At 31.4% G+C, this 18,831-nt stretch overlaps 1 protein-coding gene across 2 annotated transcripts in view; it reads right to left on the bottom strand.

The window, feature by feature from the left end:
• LOC145247898 (uncharacterized) overlaps nt 1–18,363 on the bottom strand; it is a 36,102-nt gene extending 17,739 nt beyond the window's left edge. The window contains exon 1 of one of the 2 annotated variants that reach the window (XM_080109520.1): nt 18,233–18,363. The gene's annotated coding sequence lies outside the window, so the exon portion shown is untranslated. Of the gene's footprint in view, nt 1–17,693; nt 17,854–18,232 lie in introns of those variants that run through there. The other variant, XM_080109521.1, reaches the window with a different exon arrangement.
• Nucleotides 18,364–18,831: the final 468 nt, after the last annotated feature.

Consider the following 18,831-nt stretch of genomic DNA (forward strand, 5'->3'; position numbering starts at 1 on the left):
AGCTTAACTACGGTATTTCTATTGGACTTCATTAAATTTAAATTCATGCACTTGTCAATTTGTGTAAACAAACACAGAAAAGCTACCTCGCAGCAAAAGTTAACTGCAGTACTTCTATTTGACCTCATTTTTTAATGCTTAAATAAATTCAAACGTTTTTCTGTTATTCTCATTTGATGGCCGAGTGGGTAAACATATCATTTTTTTTTCACTTTATTTTTTCCACCTTCGCCTCAAGGCTCCTGGTTTGATCCTACCTGCCTACCAAATTTTTTTTTTAATTACCCCTCCCTCAGCACACATGCCTACAAACACCCAGGCAATGCCGGGTAGCCCCACTAGTCTATAAATATAAAAGGCAAAATGTGTTTGTGTGGTAAAGTTATGCCTGTAATTGATGATAATCACCAGAAAATAAAGTACAAAAAACTGAAAAGGTAAAATCTAAATGTTAGGGTCAGCATTGTTCAGGTCCGTCAAACTATGTTCGGGTGTATCTGAACAATTGGACCCCCCTCCCCATTATCAAAGTTCACCATGTCTTTTTTCAACTATTTGTGCATAGTATTAACGGTTAGATGCTCGACTACCAGGAAAGGCTGTACATTTAAAGATTCGGAAAGGAGGTTTCCGTTTCACATGCAACGTCATAGTAAATATGAAAAAAAGCTATATATTTAAAGATTTGGAAGGGGAAATTTTTTGTATAAATGTTCTTTTATAATATGGTAGCTTAAGTGTCCAAGTGATAATAATCTGCAGAATTAGTTGAAAAAGATGAAAAGGTAAAAATATGTAAGGTTTGGTTGTTTTTGTTTTACGGCATATCAACCCTTTTCAGGTTATTTGATGCCGAATCCAAAGATTTTGAAGAACAATTTTTTTAATAGAATATATTTGTTGTTTTCAAGTCAGTTTCTATTTAACCCATAGTTGGGACCCTAACAGGTACTACCACTCCGGGTCAGAGTGGACCTGGGAGCAATTAAAGAGTGGCTCCACATTCCCCAAAGCCCGCCAGCTGGGGCCTCACCACTGGATATAGTTTATGGTCATATCCAGGACCAATATATAAGGAAGATCAATTGTTAGGGTGCACTCACAGAATGTGTTGTAGAAAAAACAAAAACAGATGGGGTGTCTAGTGTGAAATGTTTTCAATGGGATAAAAACGCTAGTGACAGGTTTAAATCAAGGGAAGCTCTTTTGTTGTGGTTTTTGACGATGACAAAGGAGAGTGTTGTAGTGGATAGTGTGCTTTAAAGGTTCTAAAAGACAGCATAATATTAAAATTTGCGAAAGACAGTATGTAAACTGGAGTAAAAAAAAATAAAGGGAATGGAATTCCAGTCTGTATTACGAAGTGTGTTCAATTGTAAAAATACTCAATTGCAAGGGCTGTGTAATTTTTTGTTGTTTTGATGACGAAGGAGATTCTTATAGTGGATAACATGTTTTAAACTTTGTAAAAGAAAGCAAGTAAACTGGTTATTGAACGTTCGTTTAATGATTTTCTCTCTTGTATTTTTTGATCTTACATGACTGAAATGACATGCATGAAATGAACTTGACATCAGAGCAAAATAATGTCTCTTAGTGACGCCATATTTTAATGTTAGTAACCATTAGCTTAAAAAGTGAAGAACTGGATTCCAGAATATGAGAATTATCAGAGCTCAACCAATAAGAATGGACAGACTTTGGCAAGGGAGGCTTTATTATTTATGAATCGGCAATTGGAAAGATTACGTTAGATGTATGTATGTATGTATGTATGAGCCAGTTATGGTCGGTGTAATCACAGAATCTGTGAAACGCGTAGAATTCCTCCTGGTGACTACTGGTAGCAGTGGTAGGACTAAATATTTAGGGACTCCTTTCTCTAACAATGTCGCAATTGTGATGGTGTTTCTCATAGGATGTAATGTATTTTATTACCACGACTGAATGTGTCTGAAATGATGTTCGAAAGCTATATAAGATAGTGGCTATTAGACTAGCTGTATTGAATTTGTATGTGACCTCTCTTGTTGCAAACCTACGATACTTTTGTCCAGAGGGGAATTCCTGTGGCTACTTTATTAATATAGAGATTAGTGATATTTAGAGCGAAATCATTTCTTTTGAATAAAATGTACTAATACCTCACACATGAACTGGAAACAAATTTAGTAACAGATGATTTTTTGCAATGCACCAATATAAAATTATATTTCAAACATTCGTTCCAAAAATGTGATGCACGAGGTGCCTTCAATAAGTTTTCAGACTCTTTTTGTGCAGGCTGTCATAGACTTTTGCAAATTTAGTATGTTATTGCTATACCTCTAATGAAATGACTGATCAATTTTCATGACTTTAGGTTCAAATGGGCAGTTACAGCAGGAATTGGAATACACCCTACTAAAGCCCAATTGTAAACAGCTGGTGAATTTCAAAAATGTAATCTGAAAGTGATGATACTTTAGAAATACAAAATGCAATAAAATTCTGTTTTAAATTTGGAAAAAATGCCACAGAAATGTATGGAATGCTTTTAGACCATCTTGCATGAATTGAGCATCATATTTTGAGTGGCATAAGAGATTCAAGGAAGGCAGGGAGTCTGAGGGTTGATGAGAACTGTACACACAATTACTCATGAGGTATTGAAGATGCGGAAGATTTGCAGAAAGTTTGTCCCAAGGTGCAGTTCACCACTCCATCCTTGTCACAGACTATTTGATCAAGACACCAAGACAGTTCTTGCTCCTTGTGACTTTTGCTTATTTCCTAAGCTCAAGGAAAACCTTAGAGGCTGCCATTATTAGACAATTGTTGAGATGAATATTATATGAGAGTCATTGACACGCTCACACAAGAAGACTACCATGGGGCCTTCCAGTTGTTGCAATAGTACAAGTACATTGCAGCCAGACAAGATTTCTTTGAGGGGGATTATAGTAGTACACATTAGAGTTTCATGTACTATCAATAAAAGTGCCTATACGAAAAAAAGTCTGGAAACATATTCAAGGCACTTCGTAATTAGCAAATACACCCACATTAGATGCACAGTAGGAACGGCCAAAACAGGAGGGAGTAAGTATTTTTTGATGGAGTCTCTCTTTAAAAATCTACCAAAAATCCACTAATTATCCAATCAATACGAAATTTTCACCAAGTGAGGAATGAACTTTATTATGGTGAACTTTTTTTTTTTATAATTGATATAAGTTATAAAATATATATGGCGATTAAGCTACACAGAATATTCTGCGTTTCATCCACGCTAGGATTCCTCAGGCTTATACGAGAATTTTGTGGTTGTCTCGCGTTTTTATATACACGCCTTCTATTGAGTTTTTAGTTAGCCAATCGGCTTTCTAGTTTCCACGTTACCCTTCCTAATCAGCCAATGAGCAGGCACTTACACTTGACCCGTTCCTTTGTGTGTGCTGTTTTAGCAAGGAACGTCGATATCTAGTGAACTGACCTATTTTAAATCTAGAAAGCCGATTGGCTAACTAAAAACTCAATAGAAGGTGTGTATATAAAAATGCGAGACAACCACAAAATTCTCGCATAAGCCTGAGGAATCCCAGCGTGGATGAAACGTGGAATATTCTGTGTAGCTTAATCGCCATATATATTTTATAACTTACTACCTAGCTCTACATACGTATTGAGCACTGCTAAAGTAAATACTTAAAGTTTATGCATAAATTTATACTTTCTACTACTATATTAATTTATGTGAGTAAACGAAGTAATTACATATATATATATATATATATATTTTTTTTTTACTTACAAAACCCCTCTTCTTTATTTGTGGTTGCAAATATGCTTAAAATAATAAGCCAAAACTGAGCAAAATATATTGTATTGTGAGAAGGGTGAGGATTGTAGATAAAACAAAAACAACACCTGTGCACGTATCAGATGTTAAGGTTGAAAATCCAAATTTTGAATGTGTTGAATTTTTCATCTTTTGTGTTTTGAACATGTGTGAAATTTGTTGAATATGTTAATTATTATTCAGATTAACAAAAATAAAAAACAATTATATATTTTCATTATTTTTATTAACACTACTTTTAAATATTTGAAAAATAAATTAATAATTTTTCTTTTAGTGAGCCCAATATTGTTAATATACCATTAAATAGGAAATGCTTTGAAGAATCGATACCAAAACGAAAAAAAAATTGATAAATAACTGCGCATTTTGCTAAAAATATGATAATTAGTTGCAGCAATTTGTTGTTACGTGATATTACCTCACCTATAGTTGACCATAAAGGCCTACACACAGTTATTTGTAATTACAGTTATCTCCCCCCTTTTCCTTTTTGCTGTGACTGGCGCTTGACTTAGTTTAAAGTGTGGCGACATGCATCTACCACACTCGTCTAGAAACACTTGGTTCTTGTGGAAGACAGGGTCAAGACAACCAAGTGGGATACTGGATGCAGGAGTTGTCTCCAACACATACAACGCCTAACATTCCCAAAATGGTCATCCATCTGGTGCTAAATAACCTCATCATTGCTTAACTTTAGAGTTTATGTAGGCAACACACACGCACATATATATATATATATATATATATATATATATATATATATATATATATGCATAGATCATCGTATAACGATTAGATCACTGTGTGAATGACGTAAAGAACATTTTAAAAATTAAAAATGTTTAAATTCAACGTTATTTCATGTGGTTAATGGTAACCGATTGGATACGGCCTTTACTAATCAAGCCAGAGATGGCTCGTGTTGCAGAGTTTGAATCTGTCGACTTGTGTTAATCGTGACACCTTGCACTGAAGATTCCCGAAAGAATGAAACACTAGTGTCTGTAGGTATTTAATTATTATAGTAAAAAAATAATTATATATATCTCGCTTATGATGGAAATTTACAGGACTAAATGAACTTATTTTATCTTGTAAAGGTTACGATAGTTTCTTTCTATTAAATTTTGTTTGTTTTTTTAATTTTGCCACGCGAAATCTATACAGTGAGATAAAAGATGGAATCATTTGAAATTCAGATACTTATGTTATAATATTTTTGCATATTCTTACTGCAAATCATCGTAAATCTTATTTAGACAAAAAAAAAATTAATTGGTTCAAAAACCTTTTTAAAAATATTCAAATGTTTTTTATCCATCAAGACAAAAATTGCTGTGAATGGTGTTTTTTTTTAAATTTAAAACCTAAATACTATTAAAAATAGTAGAAAAAGTTTTATATTATTCTGCTTTTCATATGATAAAATTTAGACTTTTATCTTTCTGGAAAAGAAGTTGCTCAAGAATAATGGATTTTAATAGATTTTAATTTGTTAAAAAAAAAAAAAAAAAACTTAGTTTTTCTTCCAGTTTTTAGCCGTGCCTAATTGCACAGAAATGTTGTTTTATGAAAATCAAAAATAATGATCCAAGTAATGATCCCTGGGTCACAGCCATATTGATTTGATGTTTGGAGAACGATCTGGATCTTTCATTTTAGCTAAAAGAGAATCGATATTAAATATTTATCCAGTAACATCATACAAGGTAATTTTCTCAATATCTTCATGAACAACCTAGAGATATTAAAGTACCATTGCCCTAGTTTCACTTAACTTATCCAGTGTGCAGTATATTAGTTCAGAGATGACCTTAGTAGAAGGATTGACAAAACCACAAATTTAAAGAATTTAAATATTTAAGCTTTGATTAGATTTAAAGGATCCAGGTACTATGCAGGGACATTCCAGCAAAATTCAAAAAGAATGTGACCTGAAGTTTCTCTTTGGATCTACCATTTCAGCCTAACTGATTGATCCAAACAGATTTTACAGGAATTTGAAAGAATGGACAACTTAAAAATTTTCAAGGATTTTGAATCAAGTACTTTTATGCTCTTGGGAATGTTTCTAATCTCACAGTCCACCCTCTGATTTTTCGGATGAATTTGACCTTTTCACTTTTTTTTTTTTCTCCAGAGAATTTTGTTGGATAGTCAGAATGCCTACTATGATCCTTCCTGCTCAAGAATATAAAATAAAACCACATTTATCTCAAACAGCCTCTAAGTATATTTATGTTACCTAAAATATAACAAACTTATTCCAGATGAAAAATCAATGTCGGATAACTAAAAAATCTTTCACACTTAAATTGTTAAGTCATCTAAAAACATCAGCTTGAAAATTCTTCAGTGCGCCAGGTTAGAGATTGAAACAAAAAAGTGCAGAAATCATTATTGAGTGAATCATTAAGTTCTAAAAACCACATTGAGATTTTCATATTATAGTGGGATTTATTTTTTCATGCATAAAAAAAAGAAAAAAGAAGTCACTGCACTGTAGTTTTTTTCTGAGGTAATATCTGAAAAAATCATTGCATTATAGTCACACATTTAAAAAACTAAAATAGTATTAATTGATATTGCTAGTGTTATTTAATGTTTTTTTTAATTTTATTTTTCATCTCTATATATAAAACATGTTTGTGTGTTCTCTATAGAAAGAAAAATTAGAGAATCTACATAAAATCTTAAAGTGTATTTTTATGCAAAATTTACTAGGGAAAGACAATAGAAGTGTCCCCGAATCCTTAAATGCATTCTTGAGGAGGCTATGAGAGCATGATTTCGAATATGTCCTATTTTTATGAAATTTAAATCATATGTATAAAGTTTTCTGAGAAGACAATGGAAGTGGTCTTGAATCTTTAAATGTCCTCCTCAGCTAAGAGAGCTATCGGGTCCGAACCTTCTTTAAAACTTCAAATATATCATATTTTGATAAAATTTATGTCATATATATATATATATATATATTATAAACTGGAAGTGGTCCTGAATCTCTGTTACTCTCCATGTGCCTAATATCTATGTGTTCCACCTCTAATTATCCTACGAGGACAGAACCCCCCCCCCCATAAAACTTCAAATATGTATATGCGATTTTAATGAAAAATACACCTTAAGCATAAGAAACAACTATTATTATTTATTTTTTTTTTTATAAAGGAGGCCACTCAAGGATAAGGATAAGTGTAGTCAATAGGATAATATTATAGCAATCGTTAGTAGTGGAAATTTGACAAATTGGGTTACTTAAAGGGAAAACTCATCAAGAACTTATTTATGTTGGACTTGAAAAATGACCATATTGTAGTCAGCCAGAAAGCAGGGAAACAGAACAGAGTTCCACAGGTGTGCAGTTACAAAAAAGAAGCTTTGTTCATGGAATCTACGTTTAGGTTTAGGCACAGATAAAGATTGGGGGAATTATTGATAATGGTTTCAACTAGATGAGTGTTTTTTGTGAAAGTTTGGCAAGTGGGGAGAACATAGATTGGAGCTTAGACGAGCACTTGCCATGAAAATAACGATAGAGCAGAGACAGGCTAGCAACATCTCTTTTGTGGGAAGGCAGTTGTAGGGAAGAGAAAAGAGCATTCTCTATTAAACTATGAAGTCAATTTTGAACTCTATCAAGGCAAGATAAGCTGCTTCTAGCAGCTCCTGCCCAGATATGGCAACAGTACTTCATCCTAGGATGTACTTGACTCCATCATAGGACGTACAGGTAGAGAATTGCATCGGCAGTGACATATCTAATTCACAATGATTGTAAAGATTTCAAGGCTGAAACATGCAGGATTATCAGAATTGCTAGACATGAGTGATTACTGTATTGCTCTTCAGATGTTAGAGACAAAAAAAGTGTACATGACAAATAGATTACTACATTCTTATTTATGATCAAGATTTCAAGTTGTGTGTTTAACACAATGAACTGTAAAGCCACTCAACGAAGTAATGATCATCACGTCTACAGTAAAATATCTGTTAATAAACTACAGCACTCACAACAGCTGACAGTATCATACAATTGTTGCATTTGCTCATACTGTTAAAGTAGAGAAAGTAAAACAACCAAATGTGTGCCACCATTCTAGCGAGAGCTGGGTTTAAGATTGCCCCCAACATGTAGAATCAAAAACTAATGGACACTCTAACACACCCATCTGACTATTGAGCATCAACTCTCCTTCAAAATAACACACCAGAACTGGACATCATGACATGGCTGACGTCAATTGACAGATGCTTGATCTTTGAAATACCATCAAACCAAATTGAAAGGATCTCACTTGCCAACTCAATTATGGGGTCTTTTTCACTATGTGTGCTGGATATACCGAGAAGATCAAGCCAGAGTAGTAGAACTATAAAATAATAGTTTGAACTTTACATGGCATTTGATTGCTTGTTCTGATCTATAAATGATTTTTAATGTCCATAGTTAATTGTCTATCAGTTTGTATCTACTGAGACATTAGTTGTTCAGACATTTGTCTTATAGATGTATCAGGTTTCATGTTTCATGGGCATTTTACTGTTTCAGCGTTTATGCATTTTCAATATCAAACTTGTAGTACTGTGCCCAAAGATGAGAAGGAAGAAGAGGATGTTTATGTTTATTTCAGGTATTTATCATTGTCAATGGAAAGTTAAAGATTAGATTACAATCTTAAAGCACAATGACATACTTCTTCATCGCATGAGAAAAAATGCTTGCAATGGTGTTGGTGGAACAATTAAGTGCTTGTAGCATAGGTAAATTTACAAAGTGTCATGTTTGAAACGATTCTAAGACCAAAACAGTTATGTCTGTATTGGGAGGGATTGAAAGGGTTGAATGTCTTTTTTTTATCAATACAAAGTCAATCAACAAATTGTTTTCTAAAACTTCAGTCTTCAAAATCTATAATATTGAAATGCACAAGTAACACAAAAACACTATAAAAAAAAAAAACGCTTGTAAACATGACAATTATTAAGAATTTTGTGTTGTAAACTTTGTCTCGATTGAAAATGCTCATTTGTTCAACTTCAAAGGACCAGCAAGTCTATTAGTGATGATACTTGTTGGATTCAAATAAGACATCACTAAAAGAGTTGGCTCCGCTAACTTGAAAAGCACTGGGAATTTTTATTGTTTTTCTCTAATGACAGAAGATATAAAATGCAGATTTTAACATAATTTACAGCTTGGGGATTATGGATTTCTTCGTCATTATTTTACAAATCCAAATTATTTCAGTTTTTTAAATGTTTTAGGTAGAAACGATGTCAATTAACACTGAGTATAAGTTGTTTTGTTTTTGTTCCAATTTTTCAACCCATAAAACCATGGCTAAATGAAGTCAAAAGTTTATTCAATTCACTGATGTTTTTTGCTGATTAAGATTGTTTTAAAAGAATTTATAACTTTGAAATATTTGTAAATTGTCAACATTGATATTTTGGGGGCTTTGAAGAATTTTTGATTTTGAACCATTTTCAGAAAACATAAACTACTTATATACAGATTTGAATAGTTTCTGGTTTAATAGTAAGGCAGAAACGATTCAAATCTGTACATAAGTATATTTATGTTTTCACACCTGTTTGCGTACTTTTATAACATGTATAGTTTTAGATAGTTCAAAGTTATTAACAGTTATGGAGGATTGAAAAAAATTTAATTTTACAATTATTTTTTCCTCCCTGCTTTTTTTTTCATGTGTTACTTCAAACAACTAAATTGACCTTTGCTTGGTCAGAAATATGAATACATGCGACACATTACTATTAAGTAACAGATATCCAAAATGAGCGAGGTTTCTAATTTTGCTTTTCAAACTTTTTTAGTAAATGTAATAATTTTAATATTTCATGATGGTAGACTATAAAATTAAAACTATTCTGAAACTATATATGTGATTAAAAAAAAAAAAAAAATCAAGAAAATTCTAAATTTCTTTAAATTCTTTTAAAATTTGTTTAGAGAAACCAATTCAGATGAAATACTTAAGGAATGGGTTAGAAGCAAGGCAAATCCTTATTGCCCTGATCTAAAGAATTGTTGAAAATTTGAAAACGAACAGAGAATCTTCCAGAAAAATCCTTGTAGCAATAGCGTTTATCCTGGTCAGATTAAGCCAGCTTCTACACTGACTGTACCACATCTCAAACCATGGAGATGCATGCATGGTGGTACTGAGCAAGGTCATACAAAATGGCTAACCAATTATGATCCCACCGTCAAAAGTCGACCTCCTGTTGACATGTTTTCAAGATCCTCAACTTTCCACACATATGCTAGCATCACTCAGAGACATAGAGGTAGTGAGGATTAGATTGTAAATTAACCCTCCCTCTAGATGATGAGCGACATGCTTGAACTATCAAAGATGTCACTGCAACAAGACAAGACTTGAGGTTGAAATGTTGGTTGGGTAGAGCAGTTGGAATACGGTCAACCTACAAAAATGTAGTGGAGACAGTCATTGTCAAAGATTTCCAACTTCCATTGACCATGATTTACAGCAAAAGAAGGATCATTTGGACAACAGTTTAGTAGACACAAGTCTTGAGATATCCTGACATCTTTCGTCAGCTGCATCGGACCGGGTTGAAACGGATACCATCTGAAAGAGCGATGTCTCAGATGCATAATATGTGAAAATAAGAAAAAAGATTAATTGTGGTGGTCAACTGGGCAATTTCTTGCAAGGAGGGTCACTTTTCGCATGCACGCGTATCAAACTGAAAAATTGTTTTGAATATTCGTGAGGTCAGAAGTCGTCATGGTCTGATAGGCAAAAGTGTAACATTTCCCGTTTCAGGTTCGAGCCTGCCTACCGCGGTTATTTGGTTTTTTTTTTGTTTTTTTTGCGGTTGCATGGGCAGTTGCTGCTATTTTGATTGAAACAATAGTTGTTTTGATTCATTTGGGGGCGGGGGGGGGGGTCCAAGTTGTCATCTACTTCTTCCATTCGTTTCTAAGGGTGGCTCAATATTCTGTCCAAACAGAACTTCACCCGAGCAATGCCAGATATCCATGCTAGTATTTAAATAATTTTATAAAAAATGTCAAAATTCAATTTTAACAATCTAAAACCAGAAAAATTAAATGTTTGCACATCTTTTTAAATCCTGTGATAAATCATTTAATTTCTTTTTAAAAAAGTAAAAGTTTCAAATTATTAGACAGTAGTAATTTCAGTTTTTTTTTAATTTCTTTTTTAATTGCATAAAAAATGTGTGATGTACAAAGACCACAAAAAATATATAAACTTGTATGAATAAAATTTGAACCAATATCAGAGCTGAACCATTTTTTTTATTTAACCTATGTGAAACTTGAGAAAAAACTATTTTTTAATGAGTATGTTACAAAATATATTTTTAATTAGCTTTCCACACATAATTTAGTTTTTCACTGCAAGCAATGAATTAAAAACATTTCAATTTTTTTTTTATTGTGATGGTGAGCAAGAAAGAAAAAAAAATTATTTAAAGTGATTTACCTTAAAGACGTTTCTCACTTTTTTTTATGATAAATAAATCAGACTTAAAGAAAAGGGGCACAAAAAATAATTATGAAAGGAAATAGACGAAAGGCATTGCCACTAATGGTGTGAGTATTGCATGTATTAAAAATTATTTTTTTTTTTTTTTATAAAATCTAACTTTATTTCAAACACTTTTATTCAATTTTCAAACCGTGTCGCTTATTCCACTTCCTCATTTCAAAATTTTTAGGGAATTATAAATTTTAAGGAATATGGTTCAATTTTTGATAGATTTTATTTTTTAGATTTTCAAATTCTTTTTAATTTTCCAAAGAAAGATAACTCGTGATACTACTAAATCACGACTCACGAGTTATCTCATCTTGCTCTTGATTGGCCAACACTAACCCTAAGTTTGAGATAGACATCCTAAATTCGGTTCGCTTCATATAAAAAGTCAATTTTTTCTACCTTTTAATGAACTTTTTTCCGAATCCTGAAAAATTTTGTATTTTTTTTTTAAATTTTTATTAGAACAATAACAAATCTGCATAACACCAAATTAGAATCGTATTGTTCGAGAATTATGATTTTTATGTGACTGATAAATTCATAAGTTACAGTGAACTGTCAATTGGGAGGTTATTTTGGTAAAACAAAAGCTTGTCAAGCAGTCAAGCACTAAGATCCATTTCTGCTCGAAAATTTTTATTATTATTATTTTTCTTTTTTGTATCGATGAAGTGGAAATGTTTACAAAGCACATTTTTGTAATCTTTTCACGTAAATTAGTGCACATTACATTTCTCGAGAAAATTGAGGAAAGCAAAAAAAATCACAACCGCAAGTAAATTGACGGGAAAGACTTTTTTCAGCAACAAATAAAAATGCTAAACATCATATACTTAATGTAGAAAATTATCGCATAAAAAATTAAAACCGGAAAATATCAGACCTGAAGAATTCACAAACACATAAACAACAAAAATTCAGCATATTATTTTTGTTGATTTTAACAATATACAAAATTAATAAATTCACTTTTGCTGAATAAAATACGGTGCTCTCCAGTGGCGCGTGATAATAATAATAATAAAAAAAAACCTTTGGCCGCAAATAAAGCAGTATACTTTTCATGTACCGTTAAACTTTAATTCAAGTAAAAAATTACGGTGCTTGTTAAAATAATAGACAAATGGATTTTCTTTTTTTTTTTTTTTTCAGAAAATTAGGGGAAATGATATTTCCCTTAGATGTGAGCACCTTGAAGATTGCGAATACAGGAGTCATATTTATCTCTCTTTTCGCTACTTCAATGGCGACGTTTTGTTTTAACCGATAGCGATAGACTTTTTTCTTTTTTTAACTAAAAACACAATACTCCATGAATTTTCGTAATTTGTGGATTATTTTCGACATGACAAGTAGTGTTGTTTTGGTTTAAAGTTACATATTTAAAAAATCGATCTGTCGACTCTTTCTTAACACCAATATTTATTAATTTCTTTATATTTATTAGAAAAATAGAATGCAATGTTTTTGTCTTTTTTAATTAGGTTACAATGTTTTTCAATGATTTGAATCTGTTTTAGTATTATAAAAATATTTTTAGCGATTATTGTTATTCCGATTATGTATTGAAACATTTTTTAAGCAATACTACTTTTGGTGTAATTAAAAAGAAAGTTAGCAAAATTCAACTAAAACAAGTCCGGTTTGGTAAGAGAACCATACTTTACATCAGTAAGCGATTTTCAACGGACACCTGTTATGGTCGCCTATGCTTCCATTACGTCAAAACCTTACACATAAGTAATCCGACATTAATTTTTTTAATAGAAATAAACGAATTGGAATACTTAACTTAAATTTTAATTCTAGTTCCAAATTTAAATCCCTTGATTGTACCATTGTTACTTAATAAAATTATAATGTGAAAAGGCTCAAGAAATGTGAAAATGAAAACAAACATGTTTCACACGATATTTACTGACGCCGTATAAGATTTGAATTTGATTTAGGCTGTCAATTCTAGAATAATGTCTCACTAGAATTAAAGTGTATAGTTAGTTATCAGTGCCCCTAAAAAAAATTAAAAAAAAAAAATTGAAGTAACACATGCTACAAAATCCTAATACGTGTTAACATGGATTGCTTCAACCGTTATTTGGATTCAACAAGGGGATCGTTTTATGAAATAAATACTTATGTCTATTTACTTGCCCCCACACACGGAGATAACGAGATATCAATGCCTAATGCCTCGCTAATGTAAACAAACTGGATTCTTAAGATCTCCATCGTTCCAGTCATTATAGGAGCAACCGGACTCTTGAGCTACCAAATTGAATGACATTTGCTGGCTGTTCCCTCTGGAGGATATGATTTGCTTGGATTCTGCTGTCTACTCGCCAGAATGTGACAGTTGCATCTGTTGCCTAAAGACGATTTCATGGCTCTTCTTGCCTCACCGTAATGCTTAAATATCGTCCTGTGTTGTTGCGGTTGAACAAACCAAACGTATGACGATTATACATTCACATTAGACCCACTGCATAATTAAACCGGTGCTTGCTCAGAGATGTACAAGAAATCTCCTTTTGTTCTGCAATCCTGGACGTGCTACCTTAAAACTGTATAAATAAACATCACTATCACATTTTCGGAGATCTGTATTGTCTAACTATCGTGAGGTTCCTAAGCTTTATGCATCCCCTAATTATTTAGGTAAAGGTAATCTCTGTCTATTGCTAGCTGGTTTTATGACTATGACTTATGAAAAAATTTTAAAAAATACTTAGCGAATATACTCGATGAACCAAGTGCAAACAGGTGTACGCAAAGGAACGGTTAGAATCTTAAGATCTCTCGGTTAGAGTGATTGGAATGGTCGGTGAATGTCTAATATCTGGTAGAATGGCCCATCCCCAGATAAAACAAAATAAGAAAATTAAAACAAAGTCGATTTCTAATGTGAGGAACATCCAATTCTCTAGAAAGGGCATTTTCTGAATTTGGATAAAATTAAAATTACTTCAATCTAGAACGAATTCTTGTTCAGCACTAACCGAGGAGAGAAAAGATACTGCACTTTACTACTAGCAAAAAGACAGTTTTAAATCATGTTCCGAGAGTTAAACAGATATTACACTTTTACACTTTGATCTGATTGAAATTTGCCCCCCTCCTACAATCAAATTTAAAATATACATGGCAAATTAAATGGGAGTGCAAAAACATTTGTATATTCTACAATAGACAAAGGAACGAAAAAGTAATTTAAAAAAATGTTACGAAGAGCAAGACTCTTATAAGCGTATAATCAAACTCAAGTAAAATCGCCAACTTTTTACAAAATTATTAAATTGTGTGTAAATTTGACGGATGGTCAAAACGCTAAAGTGAATAATGGAAGTAACGTTGCTTTGCTATTGTTTATTAATTACAGGCCTAAATTATTTTAATTATAGAATTTTTATTCGTAGTAGGTGCAACTTCATTTTAGCACCTACTTTCCAAATAATGTAGAGAGCCTGGTTTTATGACTATGACTTATGAAAAATTTTTAAAAAATACTTAGCTACCAGATATTAGACATTCACCGACCATTCCAATCACTCTAACCGAGAGATTTTAAGATTATAACCGTTCCTTTGCGTACACCTGTTTGCACTTGGTTCATCGAGTATATTCGCTAAGTATTTTTTAAAATTTTTTCATAAGTCATAGTCATAAAACCAGGCTCTCTACATTATTTGGAAAGTAGGTGCTAAAATGAAGTTGCACCTACTACGAATAAAAATTCTATAATTAAAATAATTTTAGGTTGTGATTGAATTTGTTACTTTAAAAATTGCTAATAGTCATTTTTATATTAAAATATTTTTTTGTTTAAGCTTTATTCAAATTATGTTTAAAACTTCACATCGCTAAATACTGTAATTTAAGCCGTTTAAATCTTTTTTTTAAATTATTTTTGTAGATTTTTTTTAATTTTTGCTTTTTTTTTTAATTCAATTAATATATTAACGAGAAAAAAACTTTTTTGGCAGACCTGTACGAGAGTGCCCCCCACCAAATGTATTTTTCCCGTTTTATTTTAACGTAATAGTATTGATTTTATATGGCTGTTTATATATAAAAAAAATAAATATTTTTCAATCGTTTAAATTATTCAGTTTTATAAAATGTTAGAATTTTGCTCAACTCTGATTTATTTTGTTTAGTTTTCGTAACATGAAATGGGGGAGGGATATCTACAAAAAAAAAATAATTCCCCTCATATATTTAACGAAAACTGCTTTTAAAATATAAATTAATTTAAAAATAAGTATAAAAAATTTAATGAAAATCTGACCCTTAATTTATTTTTGCAAGATTTATTAAACGCATGTTTGTTTACTCTTTCGAAATGATATTACGTTGTTTTAAGACATCGATAATGTAAACACGATTTTAGTTTGGCAATTTTTTATTTTCGTACGCTGAAATTTTTAAAAAATTATTACTAGTTTATTTTAAGCTTTTGCTTTTAAATGGTACAAAACTTATAGTAATATTAACTTACATCGTTTTACATAGAGGGAGGAGGAGGGATCTGTGGCGCGCTTTGGCGTTCTGCCTTCACTAGATAAGTTGGTAATGCACTTATTGATCCGTGCTGAAACATTATTTAAAAAGCCAATCTTAACATGGGGAGGGGAGGGTGTTTTGTTCACTATTCTTTACTTTAACCTTACAATTGAATAAAAAAAAATATAAAACTGTAATTAAACATGGAAATACGACTTAAAAAAATAGCGCGGATCAGTAAGTGCATTAGCACAGATAAGTTTTTGGTGTTTTAACTTATTTTAAAGCGTTTATTAAATTTGAAACGCAAATATCACTGTGAAACTAATTGGATGGATTTCTACATCTGCGTTTTATTTTCGAGTTTTGGGCGATTCTCGGGACTTCAGGCTCTTGTCGTCATCTTTGTTTTCGCTATAATTTAGCAACTCAGCCAGCACTATTTACGTTTCAAACTTGATAAACGCTTTAAAATAAGTTAAAACATCAACAACTTATTCAGGTAAATAGAAGTAAGAATAACTTATATTGCCGTTGGTAACATTTGTTTGTTTTTTACCACCTTTTCGTTCAGCTGGCTTTTGTAAAACATACTCAAAACACTATACAATCCTTTCGTTGCATATTAAAAAAAAACAAAAAAACAGTAAAATAAAGCAATAACAAAACATCCTTTTCATTTTTTTTTTTAGATGGTGATTGATAATTTTTAGTATCAGGACTTATATTCTTACTTTGCTCATTATTTTTATGGTGTAACCTCTAACATTCTTCTCCTGGTACATCTCGTCGAATTTAGAAACATATAGAATTTAGAACTGTGCCTTTTATTTTAATTACGATAATAGATTGTTCTCGTTCGGTTATCCATAATCGGGTAGAAATTGTCATTCTTACCTATTACCGCCTAGTAAGATATTAACAGGGAACCGATAATAACCAACACCTTTATCCGTTGTTCCACGGATTCATAATTAACACTTCCACCTGATCATAGGTCGCGGAAAGAGGGAAATCTATCCCCGTGAATTAAATAAAAAAGATTCAGTTTGAAATTCCGTATAGATTTCCGAATTCGACATATAAATACATTTGAGGAAGTGGTTACATCGGCCGATACGTTGTGAAACTTTAGTAATTATCTTTAGTAAAGGTCTAATATGATGAGAATAGTAGTCCGAATAATCAAACAAATGATCTATTATATTAAAGATTAAAGAAATATACATCAATGATCAAAATAAATTTAATTATGACAAAAACATTTCAAATAAGCACAAGGATAATTCTGTTTTAGTTTTAACGACCAGGTCCAAATAAAACCATCTTTTCTTTTTTTTTCGTAGACTGTCAATATAAATTTTATTTGAATGATTGCTTTCTCAAATACATTCTATTTATTTATTTTATTATAAACTAAATCTAGAGTGATTATTGAGCAAAATTAAATTGATCAAAACAGCCGGTCTATCAAAAAAAAAGAAAAAAAAAAAAAATCCGGAAAGGCCCCTTAAAGTAAAAACTGTAAAACCCGCCAAGTTTTTATAAAATATTTTAAATAACAGGATATATTTAGAAAAGATTGTAACAATTTCCTTTGTTTAAAAATATAAATCAGAACATAAAACTAACAATGGAGAAAACAAGGTGAAATAACAACAATAATGATATAAAAAATGTATATTCTTTTCAAAATCATGAAGAGAATTAGTTTTTAACGGTTTCTTAAGCAAGATTTTTAAGGTTTATTTCAATTTTAAAAAGGGCTGTGTCGATTAACTTACAGCAGATCAGGGCATAAAACAGGTATCCATAAATATTTGCGTAAAATATGATATTTAGAAATTACTTTTCGTATTTTTCTTTGAGGTGAATATATTTATTTGTTGTTCGCGGAGAGTTTACGCCACGCAGGGAGGCGCCATTAGACGCGCACTGCATCATGGGAAGAAGAAATATTTAATGCGACTGAAATCTGCAAAATCTGCGCCATTGCCTTTTTTTAGTATTTTTTTATTTGAAATGCTTAGCTTTTTAGACAAATTTACCAGCATGAAAAAATTAGTAAATTATGTCTTTTGGCTTTGTTTACTGTAAAATAATAAAAATAAAATGGATAAAAATGCGCGCAGAGCATGCCGGGACAGGTAAACGTTGGAACACTTAGTCAGGTAGGTAGGAGTAGTAGAACTTAGACCGATTAAACACAATTTCTTACGAACATCATGCAAAAACTAGTTTATTTTAGATTATCAAAGAAATATAACCAGAATCAGGAGATGCTTAAAAATCAAATTAAAAATATGAGAAGTTTCTCACGTACCTCAATTCGCCGCTTTTTGTGATTGTTGCTATTGGGGTAAGCAGCCGTGTAATATTTAGTTATGGCTCCTTACAAGATGTCGATAAAATACAAGCAAGAGTTATCTACCCCTGATTTCACTCTTTCTCTTGTTGTTGATGATGATGCTAATAGCTCGTTTTTTTCTTCTTCTTCCAGCAGTAGCAGCATCAACACTATTTTACATCCTAGCTTCACAATTTGGCAATTTAATTTTTTTTATTTTATTTCAAAATGAACAAAAGTAAATGAATAGCTTCTCCGTTCCATATTGTTTATTGTAATATTTATAAAGTAATAATAAATGAGATTATATTTTTAATTTTAAAAAATTATAATTTTTCTTTTTTTCTTGAATGTTATAAAACATAAACTTAATTTACTATTTTGTAAGATATGCATTTAAATTAGTTGAACAAAATATGACAAACTTAATTCAAAGTCATACTTTTGAACAAGTAAATACAATAATTTGCAGAGCAGTTTTATATGAATAATAGAATTATTTTTTATCAAGATTTTATTTAATATTTTGTTTAAAAATAAAACATTTAAAATAATAATTAGGACATTTTAACAAT

This window comes from Euprymna scolopes, chromosome 26 (assembly GCF_053919585.1).
Source record: "Euprymna scolopes isolate OS-2025 chromosome 26, ASM5391958v1, whole genome shotgun sequence".
Classification (NCBI taxonomy): Eukaryota; Metazoa; Mollusca; class Cephalopoda; order Sepiida; family Sepiolidae; genus Euprymna; species Euprymna scolopes.